Source organism: Odontesthes bonariensis, chromosome 13 (genome assembly GCF_027942865.1).
Source record: "Odontesthes bonariensis isolate fOdoBon6 chromosome 13, fOdoBon6.hap1, whole genome shotgun sequence".
NCBI classification, from domain to species: Eukaryota; Metazoa; Chordata; class Actinopteri; order Atheriniformes; family Atherinopsidae; genus Odontesthes; species Odontesthes bonariensis.
Window position 1 is genome coordinate 15,373,894 of NC_134518.1, and position 13,080 is coordinate 15,386,973.

The following is a 13,080-nucleotide window of genomic DNA, read 5'->3' on the forward strand; positions in this document are numbered from 1 at the left end:
AAACCTTCTGCAATATAGAAAAATCCACTTGATTCAAGAAAATGACCTCGACTGGACTTCAATTTTTTACCCGAGGGGCTTACAAAATTTAACCATTAAATCATAGGAAAATGTTTTTTGTTTTTCTTCTCTCTTTCTTTGCTGGCTTTATTTTCTACAAAGTGGCAAACATTAAAGCCAAAATTGTCTCCACGTCCTCTTTTCACACACCCCACACGCTTTCGTGACATTGTTATAGTGTTACAAAAAAGGCCGTTTGTAGGATGTTCTCAAGGCCATGCCATCATTTTCATCCTATGTGGAATAATGTTAAATGTGCTATTAACTCTCTACGCATAACATCCTCTGCAAAACAGCCACACAGCGTCCTGTACTGTACCTGCCAGAATGACAGATGGTTGCGTTACTGATGAAGCCAATTCACAAATGCAGCCCTCAATTTGGTTTCTCTTCTTCTCTTGTCCACAAACACACATGCACACACACACACACGCTTACACACATACACACACATTCACAGAGAGATTCACTAACAATCATCAGAACCATAGATGATTATCCCAACATATAACATATATTTGTGCAACCGATTCCCAGTTGTGTAAATATATACACATTAAATCATTCCTTATGTTATCTCAAATGGTGAACTTGCACAGATCACATAGATTCAGCTGATGACAGTAACTTCCATCCATTTACCATCCACACTGGTGGATTTCTAACTGAGATACTGAGTTTCTTCCAGCTATCATAAACGGACTACAGCGCTCACAACTCTTAAGCTGCACATTACATTAATGGAAATTGGAAACACTGACCCCCGTTGAAGAACTTAATCACATGACCCAGGTCAACAGGCATCAACGTTGCAGACCTAATTCATTAAAGAAAATACTCCAGCCTCCTCTCGGGGGCAAGGGTCTTCAAATGTTAAAACCTGTGAGTCCTGTGGATATCTGTTTAAGTGATGGTAGCTCTTCTAGTTAAACCTTCTCCACAGCTCATTCTGGAGACAGAAGACTGATCATATTTTTACTCTTTTACATGCCCTCTTACACAGAGAGAGGAATTAAAAGAAGTGAAATTATGACTGAAACTGAAGGAAGGAGGGGGTGTACTTGATTGGGAGTCTAGCAAAAACATGCACATATTTTGTGTGGGCAAAGAGCATGCAGATGAGAAAAAACCCAAAAAACACTCATCTAGAAGTGTGACATTTCACGCTTGATCTGCAGAAGATTTTAGATGATACTTAAGAGATTGATTAATCAAAAAATAGAGGAGATTTAACACATATAAACTTTACTTTGTGTTTTTTTTTTTTTTAGGAAGAAGACATCTACAGCAGGTCACCCCCACAGATCTCATATCCATGATTTTTTGTCCTTCCTATTGTAAGTCATTTGAAATGACAAAGTAATAAAGCAGAAAACATTAAATCAATCCTTTATTTGATGACTGTAGTTTAATATGCATTTTAGTCACAATGCTTTACAGCAGAACATCAAAAACTATTGGACAACTGAGTAAGGGCTTTCAATTTTGACACCGCACCGCATAGACATCCAAATTTAAACAGACCACACATTTTTCTTGTAAGCCTGTGCAGAGAGTTTGTCTTAGAAGCGTTGGACCTTCCAGCAATCATGGAAAATAAGGCAGTAAAAATAGTTCAAAGAACCATAACAGCAGTTCTCAGAAAATCCCTTTCATCATTTATCTTCTGAACCTCTCCATCAGGAGAAAGTGCTTTGCTGGTACTGTACCATCATCACAAACAAAGACATATTTAGCTGGAAGGGGGGAAAAAAGCCTTTTGCGGTTGAGGTACATACACACTAGCCAGGAACGGTAATGACAATTCTGCAAAGCTTACCTACGATGGATGTTGATGAAGTGCTGCCATGGTAACAATAGCATGCGATCGGCTTTGCTCGACGCCTAAAGCATTTAATGTTGACAACGCCTGAAGCATTGGATTAGTGAAAGTCTAAAGTGTGGGTTGTCTCAGAATGCCTGTGTGACATATTGTTAAATGTCTGCCAGCTATTGAGCGTGTGAGGTATCATCCGTATCCCACAAACAGGGTTGAAATTGATGAATGATGCAGCTTGAAAGGGCTTGTTTAGAGTTCAGTGAGACAAGCTGTCCCAAATAGATTCAGAAGATCACATGTCAGCAGGATACAGAGATATTCTTACTCAACCAAGGTTGTGTGTGTCAGAGAAATTGTATCCAACTTCCTGATGGAGTTCATTTTTCTTTCTCATGCCTCTGCTTTTCCCCCTCCCTTTATAGGATGAAGGGGAATTTATGAGGGGATGACATATCAGGACAAAAGTTACAGTGGTGTGTTTTACTGCACGTCAGCCAACACGGGCTAGACAATGAGTGTGTCTGTGTGGGTTAGACAGTGCAAAAAGTCACAAATCAACAAAAATATTATTCTTTTTTTCTGCACGTTTCTGGTTAATTAAACAAGGCTGCCTAAATGTTGTTTCTATCATTGCTTTCCAACTGATGCAGCATTTCGTCATTGTTTAAGACAAAGTGGTGTGTCATCGTCCTGTTCCAGTCACAGAGCAATTTACAACCAGTCCGATAAAGGTGACACACAGTTCCTTCCACCTTAATCTCAATTTGTCAACCCCATAGAGGAAATTTTATCATCAAGATTGGAATTTTTTTAACCAGGAGCCACATGATCCAATGCCCCTCTTGGATGCATTAAATGCTTGATGGCGCGGTTAAATATCCACAGGAGAAAGCCAGGGGTGGATCAGGAAAGGAAAAGGATAGTCGGATTCCACAGGTGATAACTTGTAACCAAACAGAGAAAAAAGTGTTGTTTAATGCATTTGCATCTCATGACAGAACAAACACTGATCAGCCACAACAACAACAACAAAAACCCCTGACAGGTAAAGTACTTAAAAGCTATATTGGTAAGCACCATACATTGTATTTTGACCATAAGCCTCAAAAATTGTACCATGACTATGTTTTCCAAACTGATTTGTCCTGAGAAGCAGCTTAAGGGATGACATATCAGTCAAACGTCCACCTATGTTCTCGCTACGCTTGATGCTCGGCTGCCCCGTGTAACTACATGATGACGTTGTTCATCTATGACAACCTAGCCATAGGAACGCTCTGATGGACACTGGTGATTGTCCCACTTATAAAAGGGACGGAGGATGACGTTTGCAATGCTGCCTTTCATACCAGAGACCACTGGACTGAAAGCTGGCCAACATATTTTGAACAGCCCCTGCAATTATCTATCTCACTCTTTCTCGTGAATGATTTGGTTTAGGAGGTAGAAATACAGGGTTAGGGTTAGATCGTAATCATCAGGGTTAGGAAAATATGCATTGTTAGTGCTCATATCTTCTGATATTCATGTAACGATGCTACAGTAATGTCACAGGGAAACTACCATACACTAATCAATCTACAGGCCTCTCGTGGTTTTCAATCCTGAATCGTGTCACTTTGATTTGGACACATGGACAAATGTACCTATTACAGTCTTTTGCGAAATTGAACAGATTGATGGCTTTAGCAATGTACAAGGGTACATTTGTCACCCAGTGCAAGGGTAACACTCTCTCCTGCTTTTCTTCCTTCATGTGGCATGAGATGATCACAATAATGAATGTATGCAAAACTGGATGGATGGATGAATGGAGGGACGTGATAGATAATGAAAGGAAATAAAGATCTCATTCACCCCCAGTAACATGGATTGTTAGCAAAGCATCTGCGACCTGGGGCAGTAAACGGATCTTAATCAAAGGGTTCTATCATCACAGACAGTTCTCAGTCTATTAAAGCCAATATATGCCACTTAGTGTCTAAGTTATCACTCACCTGTGGTATTCCTGTTGCCTGTATCAACACTTTGGATCTTATAAATCTCCTCCATACTCTTTCTTGCAACTGACAAACTTTAGAGCTGAGTCCCTCTTTATCATACAGGCTGAATTTCACTGTAATTCTTGAGTGACAGTAAAAATAGAATTAAGTTAAAGTCACGTCCCCATGCTGTGTAAAAATGTATTATGGCTTTTAGGTCTGATATTTTCTTTTAAAAAGAAACATATTCGTGTACAGGAAGAGAAAATGAACGAAGGGGGTATCACCAGATGCCTATTTCTAAGATAGAGTATATCACAGTATTACTTTAAGTTAGCTCCTTAAATGTCAAGCGGTGCCAGCAGTGGCAATGAACAATAGTGTTTCTGTTGTTGTCACACCTGCAGTTCTTTACAGATGGGTTTACACTTATTGTAGAAGTTTATCAAGTGTTAAATTTAATACATAATAGCATTGTAAGGCAATTCATCTACTCTTATGTGAACTGTGAGTAAATAGACTGTCTGCCTCTGAAGCCTCAGAGTAAATCTGTATTATGTGTATTCAGATAATCTTCGGGTTCATTTTTGGTTTTACCTCGCTTCAAAGCCTGTTTGACTATGTCTTGTGAATATTTGTGACTTACAATGATAGTCCTTTTCATATATTTTTTATCAGAAAATGTGTTTTGGAGAAAAAAAGGGTGAATGCTACTGTCATGGTTGTGTCTGTTAGAATGCTAAATTCTGTCTGCAGGACGGAACACGAGCCATGTTACTCCAATGTCTAGTTAAAGCTGCACTTAAGGAGTGATTAATCTCAACCCTGAATTTACATTAACAAAGTAATAACTGTAATGGTCTTTGCAACTATGCTGTATATCATGTAACGCAATTAGTCCATACACAACTTAATTAGGTCTTTATTTAATCTGGGCAAATAACATTTCAACCACAACAGCACAATTCAATGCACTTTAAAACTTTACCTTGCAGCTGTGTTAAAAGTATCCGTCAGCGGGGTTTCATGTGTAGATTCATTCTACAGTATTTGGTGGGAGGGGTTGACAGGTGGGACTGTGCGGCAATGATGTGGTTGACGTTTGGTTGCTTCGAGCTGCAGCACAGAAGCGGATCCATGAGAAATGTGCAAGGAAAGACACAAGATAGATATCTTTACACTCACACCCACGCACACAAAAACCTGCAATTGTTCCTTTACCAAATCAACCAGCCATACTGATAGACTGCAAAGTCCTATTATAAGCCAATGCATTATCAGTCAGCAGAGCAGAGAGGTCAGCAGCTAGAGTCTGAGGTGGGTGCATGTGAGCTTTAAAAAAGTTCAGTGTCTCAGTCTTCCTTATCAAGCTCTTTCTATTTCAAATACTGAATGAAGTTGTCGAAGAAGGCGATACGACTGCAGTATCCTCGCGTGTGAGGTGATTGGATATTGGGTCTGAAATTCCATGACAAGTGAGTGACATGTGCTGCACACACAGCACAATAAGTTGGAAACAACATCAGCAGTGCGCGAGGGTTGGCAGTGATGACGCTGTAAGCTATGGTCTGACATATCCTGTCTGACATATCTTTTTATTTCCCAGATTGCACCGCCTCGAGTTAACGGTGCCGCACATAGAGTGTTTTTATTATAAAGCAGAGTACAAATAGTTGCTCTTCAAATTACCCAACAGCATGAAATTACAGTTTGGAGAAATATACGTTTGGGATGTGGCAGCGTTATAAGATTAAGGCTTTTGGACAGCATCATCCATTACTAAGAAAGAGGGCCTTAAGTAAACAGAAAAATAAGTGCTTCAGTAAGTTTCAAGCCTGTCTAAGCCAAACCCAAATTAACCACCAACAGTTTGACCTACTTCATACCCAGAGGGACTGATTTATTTATTCATTTTTTCGTTTTCATATTTGCTGATCAGGCCAAAGAAGAAAGTTGCTTTAAGTGCAGAGTGGAGGGCTATTCTTTGAAAAGCAAATGAGGTGAAAATCAGAACAAACAGAACAGGGCCAAAGTTGCTTGGATGCAGCATTTATCATTAAATTCACATGACCCTCTGACCTTTTTGCCACATTGGTTTGAATTAATCTTCCAATATGGCTGATTAAATGACGTCAAAAGGTGTTGAATCGCATTGGTTTCTCCTCAGTCTCATTGTTACATTTCTGAAATCAGCCCTAACATCTGCATCAACAGCACCAATTCATACAAATATCACCACATATTGCAATCCCTGCAAAGACTTGTAACTTGCTGATAGGTCTGCGTTTATCCCTCCGACATAAATATTAATGTCAATCAACATGTTATTGCCATGAGGACAGTGAAATATAATCAAAGTCTCAACAAGCTCATAGTGGTGAAATAGAAATGCAACAATTTCTTTGTGTTAGCTGGTTCAACAATACCTAAAACTCCAGTCACAGAAAATAGGGGTCACAGCAGTGATTATCATTGTTCTCTGTTGATGCAGGTTTCTGCTCCCAAGCTCCCATAAAAGCATCATCTGATGCTTCTTCTCCTTTGGACACACTGTTCGCTCCGCACTCCTGTCAAGAGAGACTGGTTGTTTGTTGATAAAGGAGCAAAGAGTGAAGAATATAGAATGATAATTACAGCAGAAAGCACGTATGTTGCTGAAAATATTGTTACATTTGAAAGTTATAGTTTTTGTGATTTCTCCAAAGGGCCATTTGCAAAACATTGGGTTCAAATGTCTCAACAATTCTAATTGTGACATGTGCAAAACAATAAGCACAAATGTTCATTCTTGTTGTATTCTTCTCAACATAAGAAAAGTATTTCACGTGAAATATGCCTAATGTATTTATCAAAATCTGTCACCTATGTATGTATTTTATCCAATAGTCATATTTAACATGATTTATCAACTAAATTAATTATACGAATATAGTGCATAAATTTGCATTACTATTATGGTATTAATTCACTGGAATATTGCAAATCAGTTTTTAATATTTTTACATTTTAATGTTTACATTTAAATCATTATTAAACAACAAGCTGTGGTATTTATGTATTAATACTAGGGAGACCCTTAGTATTAGTATAGACATTAGTGTAACATTATAGTACAATAACTTTCATTATAGTACACCTATTTTCAGCGGCTATTTGAATAAAGCTCCAAATCACATTTTAACTACTGATTTTATCTATTGTTCTTATCTATTGTTTTTCCTTTCTTGTTTAAAATTTAAATCATGCTTTTTATTTCTACTGTTTTTATGTATCTGTAAAGCACTTTGAATCACCTTGTTGTTGAATTGTGCTATACAAATAAACTTGCCTTGCCTTGCTTTACAATGCAGTCCACTGATATTTCAGTTTTGCCATATTTATCAGAACATTTCTAGCCTTCAAAATATATTTCAATTTCAATTCTTTTTTTTAACTTAAAATAAATCAAAATAGAAAATCTCAATAATTCCTGAGCATTTCTGTTTTAATTACTGAACATTTAATGTAATAAAACATCAAATGTAAGTAAAAATTAAAGACGCATCATCCTCTTTTAAAAAACTGGACATAAAAAAGGATATTAATTAGTCTTTAATTGTTTTTTTTTCAAATACAGACTCTGGTTTACTGTCAGTAACAATTTAAAACAATACCATTCAAACTGGCTAGCTCAAGAAGCTCGATGTATTCAAGCTAGCTGAAGATGAACAATGAAAAGGCATGTGACCACTCGTGGATCAGTGCAGTACATACGAGAAATAAAACCATATTTAGTAATTGTTTCAGACAAATGAACACCTTCCCACCTCCACATCACCCCTTTTGGAAAGCCAAGTGAGCCGGGATGTTGGTATAACACATATGTGCACACACTCAGAGAGCAGGTAAGAGGAATGCAACTCAGTTCTCTTAACTGTGTGCCCATTGGCTGGTGGCGACATAACAAACACTTGCCTAAAGGATGCATCTCCAGAATACCCCCAACAAACCAATTTAAAAAGACACAAGGTGATAAAAGTTTTGTTAGTCACTTTCATATTCCCAAAGCCCTTTAGAAATACACTCTGAAATGGTGCACTGAGCAGCACATACGTCAACATCTTTTGCTTGTGAGGAGAACAGCAAAATCAAAAAGGCCCTAGATAACCAGCAGATGTATACCCAGAGTGTTCTTTCTTTAGCTCTGACTGGAACTAAGAGTCTGTGTGCATGAACACCATTGTGGCATTTCTCGACACACAATGACAGCAAGCTCACCAGGTTAGATGTAGGAACATTTATGAATCTTCAACAGAGCTCAAGTATGAATTTGATGCATTTATCTGAGCGGAAATCAAATGAATGGATAGGCTGGACAATCAGGGTTCATCTTGAATTGGCATATAATAGTTTCAGAGGATACCCACAAATTATGTTATTAAATCGAAAAATAAAAGCGCTCTTTAAGCCTTCCTGCACCGTCTTATACCGTTAGCAGGGGCTGAGCCAATGTGGTTTTTTTTTTTTTTTTGCAAGAAATAATCCTTTCCTTTGGCGTTTTTACGCTGATAGACCCGCTGAGGTGTCACATAATTGAAGTTCCTCTTAAAATAGGTCCTATGGGTGTCATCAGACCTGAATACCTCTCATTATACGGCCTCAGAAGATTGCTCTTGTTCAGACCAGCAATGATGTTATCAATATCAGTCTCTGAAATGTTCATCTTTTTTTAATCAGTCTCTAAGTCCTGAAGATATATGTATATGCATATGCTTTGCTGTCTCTAACCACTTGAAATTCCACAATTAGACTTTTCCTAGTGTTGGGGCATTTTAGCTTGAAAAGAAAACGGGGCCAAATTTGTCAAAAAGGTATCCTCTACATCAGGGGTCCCCAACCACCGGGTCGCGGACCGGTACCGGACATTCCAAACCGGGCTGTGAGATTGGGGGAAAAAAAAAAAGACATGGAAATCGGGAATTCTTTCATTTCACTCGCTAGATTCTATACTTGGAAACTGCATAGATTGCATTATAGGAGGCCGATTGTGCACGTTTATTTTTTTCAATGACGACTGTCTGTCTGTCATCATATCCTAATTTGTAAAAGTGTCTGCTAAATGTAATGTCTGTTGAACGTAAAGTACAAAAAAAAAAAATGAACCCCCCCCCTGACCGGGCCGCAGGAACAAATTGCAGAACCAAACCGGTCCTTGGTGCTGAAAAGGTTGGGGACCCCTGCTCTACATCACTGCCATTGCTGCATATAACTTTCACGATGGTCCCCACTGTTCTCCAAAGAGTCTTTGTGTTTCATGCTAATGTGGGACGTGAAAGATGATTACCCGTTACATTTTTTTTTTTACAACTGGAAAAGGGGCAGGTTACATTTTTCCCAGCCCTAAATGCCTTTTTAAGGGAGAGGTATGCTTGCATCCTTCAACCTGGCAAAGCTTTCTCACAAATGATTTACATTATTTGCACGTAAATTAGGGTGACCATGCGTCCGTATTTCCCGGGACATGTCCGTATTTCACGTCCTGTCCTGGGCGTGCCGTGAAATACGGAAGCATGGTCACCCTAATGTAAATGGCACGACCATCTTGATTGTTAGGGCCAACTACTTTCTCAATGATTATCAAATGTCAACAGTTAGCCATTGATTGAAGGACACACACTATTTAGCCAAAAGTGTTCGCTCATCTGCCTTCACACGCATATGAACTTAAGTGACATCCCATGACTTGTTGCACAGGTGGCATCCTATCACGGTATCATGCTGGAATTCACTGAGCTCCTGAGAGCGAGTCGCGACCCATTTTTTCACAAATGTTTGTAGAAGTAATCTGCATGCCTAGGTGATTGGAACACCTGAATGTAATTATTTGGAAGGGTGTGAATACCTTTGGCAATGCAGTGTATGATAACATGAAGCTAATTTGCTTCTACACTAATGTTAGCTTGGAGTTCAAATCACCACGCCACACTGGTTAGCTATCTTGAAACCACTATGTTCATCAACATTAGGCATTACACTCCTTTCCCAAACATGTTTCATGTCTAAGCAACAATGGCGCACTGTAAAAAAAAAACAAAAAAACACATCGCAAGTGGAACAAAAGCAAATTAGACTTGGCAAAAAGTTAATACATCTGATAATATCGGGGGTTTTACATGAAATGATAACAGAAAAGATATATTCCTCTTTTGTTGAGCAATCGTAACTGTCAGCATCGTTCTCTTCTGTCTTGTTACTGCCTTTTGCAGTTGGAACAGCATTCAGCTAGTCAGAATTAACATCCTTGAGCAGGAGGCAGCCAGTATAAACAACAAAATACAACAAAACTGAGATTCTTATATTAGAAACATTTCCAAGGTTGATTGCTATGATGGAGGAGCCTCTTTACAGTGTGAGTAGTACAGCTCACTCAACAATAAAACAACTCCTTTTGGTGGCATTGGCAAATTTCCTTACAAAATCACTAGGTTTTCAGGCATGAATAAAATGTTTCATTGAGTTTTTATATTGAGTTATGGCACGCAGCACAGCTGAGATTTGTGAAGCAGTAAATGAGCTAAACCAATGCAGAAAAACTGTAATACATTTATTTTACAATTCAATGCACTCTCAGTGCCTGATGTTTATTTTTTAATACGAACGCCGCACATCGAAACTCTCAAACTTTAAACCTAATTCATACAAACATTACACTCACAAGTGTGTATTTAGGTCTGCTACAACACCAACAGGCAACTAAAACAGTAAAACAAATAGTACAATGAAATTTTAAAAAATGACCTCCGATGTCTTTTCCTGAGAGATGAATGGTGAATGCCCGACCCTTGTGAATTAATAATAAAAACAGGATGCAGTGATATACAACAAGAACACAAACCAGTATTTTATTCACAATAGAAAATATAAAACATTAAATGTCAAAAGTGAGATATTTAAACTATTTTATGAATAGCATGAGGCTCATCTTGAAGTTGATGGCAGTAACACGTTCTAAAAAAGTTGACATGGGGCCATGTTTACCAGAGTGCAGCATCCCCTCTTCTTTTAACAACAGCCTGTAAACATCTGGGAACTGAGGAGACCAGCTGCTGGACCTTTGGGAGAGGAAAGATGTCTCATTCTTGTCTGATATAGGATTCCAGCAACTCAACAGTCCTGGGTCTTGTATTTTGAATTTTACTATGCACCAAATGTTTTGAATGGGGAAAGGTCAGTCTAATACCTGGGGTCCGTTTCACGTAGCAGGTTCAACCAACTCTGAGTCTATTCCTGATCTCTGAGTTGATCTACTCTGAGATAGAAAACCCTGAGTTTTCGGTTCCACAAACGCTGATTTGAGTGAGGTTAATCAACTCTGAGTAAGTTCCCCTTGAGTTTAGCGCGTGCACCACAACTTTAAAAAGCCAGTATCAATGGAGCCCCGATTCGACGAGTCACCTTGGCAACGGGGAAGAGGAGGGGCTACGTTTTTCACCAACCTCGAATTGGAAATCTTAATGCGCTCATAAGGCGAGTTTCAATACGTTTTTAGAAATAAGTGCAACACCGCTGCAGCAGCAAAAGCGTAAGTTTAAATGTAGTCCTTTGCAATCACAATAATATTACAGGGAAACTGCTTGAATGGTAGCCCATTCATTTATTTCATTTAGGTGCAATCCCACAGGGGAGAAGCGCACTTGGCACCAGTTTAAGATGAAATATAAAAACATTGTTCAAACAGGTGAGACCTCGGCATGGAGGTACCTCATTTTGATCATGTTTTACACTGTAAAGTAAATATTAAGTGGCTATTTGACTGTGCAGTTATTTTATTCCCAACATAATGCTGTTTTCACACACATAAACTATGTCTTCTCATCTATACCATCCATCCATCCATCATCTATACACCGCTGAATCCGTCAGTCGGGTCACGGGGGGGCTGGAGCCTTTCCCAGCGGTCAATGGGCAAGAGGCGGGGTACACCCTGGACAGGCCGCCAGTCCATCACAGGGCCACACAGAGACAAACGAAACAAACAACCATGCACACTCACAGTCACTCCGAAGGACAATTTAGAGTCATCATCTATATCATGTTCTGTTAAATAATTAAGCCTATTTAAACTAACACAGACTTCTACTGAGTCAACAGAAAGAAGGCAGATGCCCGTAAAACGGGTGGTGCCCAGCACCGCCACCTCTAACGGGAGGGAAGTGGCTGAGGGAATCCACCCCCAAGACACGAGTGTCTTTATAAAATATAATAGGCCTAAATATGTCTTTTTTAAGCATATTCATACAAATATTTATTTGTCTTTTATGTCTTTTTTTTCTTTTGTCCCAATTCTGATGGTGCCGCTCAAAGAGATAATTGTCTGTAAATGCAAAAATCTATGCGCGGTCTGATAACCATCTCCAACGAATATTTATTTCTCTGCGCAATAATGCTGCACCTTCATCCACGGGATCGTTGTCAAAAGGACATGTTCGTGAAAAAAGTCATCTCCTACTGTGCTTAATGGACTTCTAGAAGTAGAAGAACTCGCTCTGCTGACTGAATGAATGAGGAAATCAAATGGCGTGTGTGGCTGAAAGAGGGCGGAGACAGAAAGAAACTCGAGGTTTCTTGAATAAAACCTGGTCCCGACCAGGTTAGGTTCAGAGAGTCTGTTACTACGGTAACTGACCGTGAGGTTAAGTTACCTCTCTTTGTGAAACAGGCTAGAGTTACCCCTCTTTCTCGGGGTTGAGTTACCTCCCTTTGTGAAACGGAAAACTCAGAGTTTCCCTCATTTCAGGGTTAACCAACTCAGAGTTTTCACTAAACCTCCTACGTGAAACGGACCTCTGGACTCTTCTACTACAAAACCATGCTTTTGTAACAGAAGCAGTTTGGAGTTTTGATTGTCTTGCTGAAAAAAAATCCAATCCTTCCCTGAATAAAACTTTGGAAATGGGACAAAATGCTGCTTTAAAACCTGTATACACCTCTCAGTCTTGATGGTTCCTGCCCTGCTTTTTTAGCCCAAGCCACGATTCTTTTCTGACCTTTATCGAGTGTTGCTATTTTTCCAAAGACAACCAGGAAATGACGTTTTTCCGAAACGCGTTTACATGATATCAAGGCAACCAGCAAAATAGCATCTATGAAGGAGACTGTCAAGTTGTACAAAGAATGTATTTTTAGTCCTAGTTTTGGTCGTTTTCTAACTAACCAAGTAGAGTTCCTACCTAAATGCAA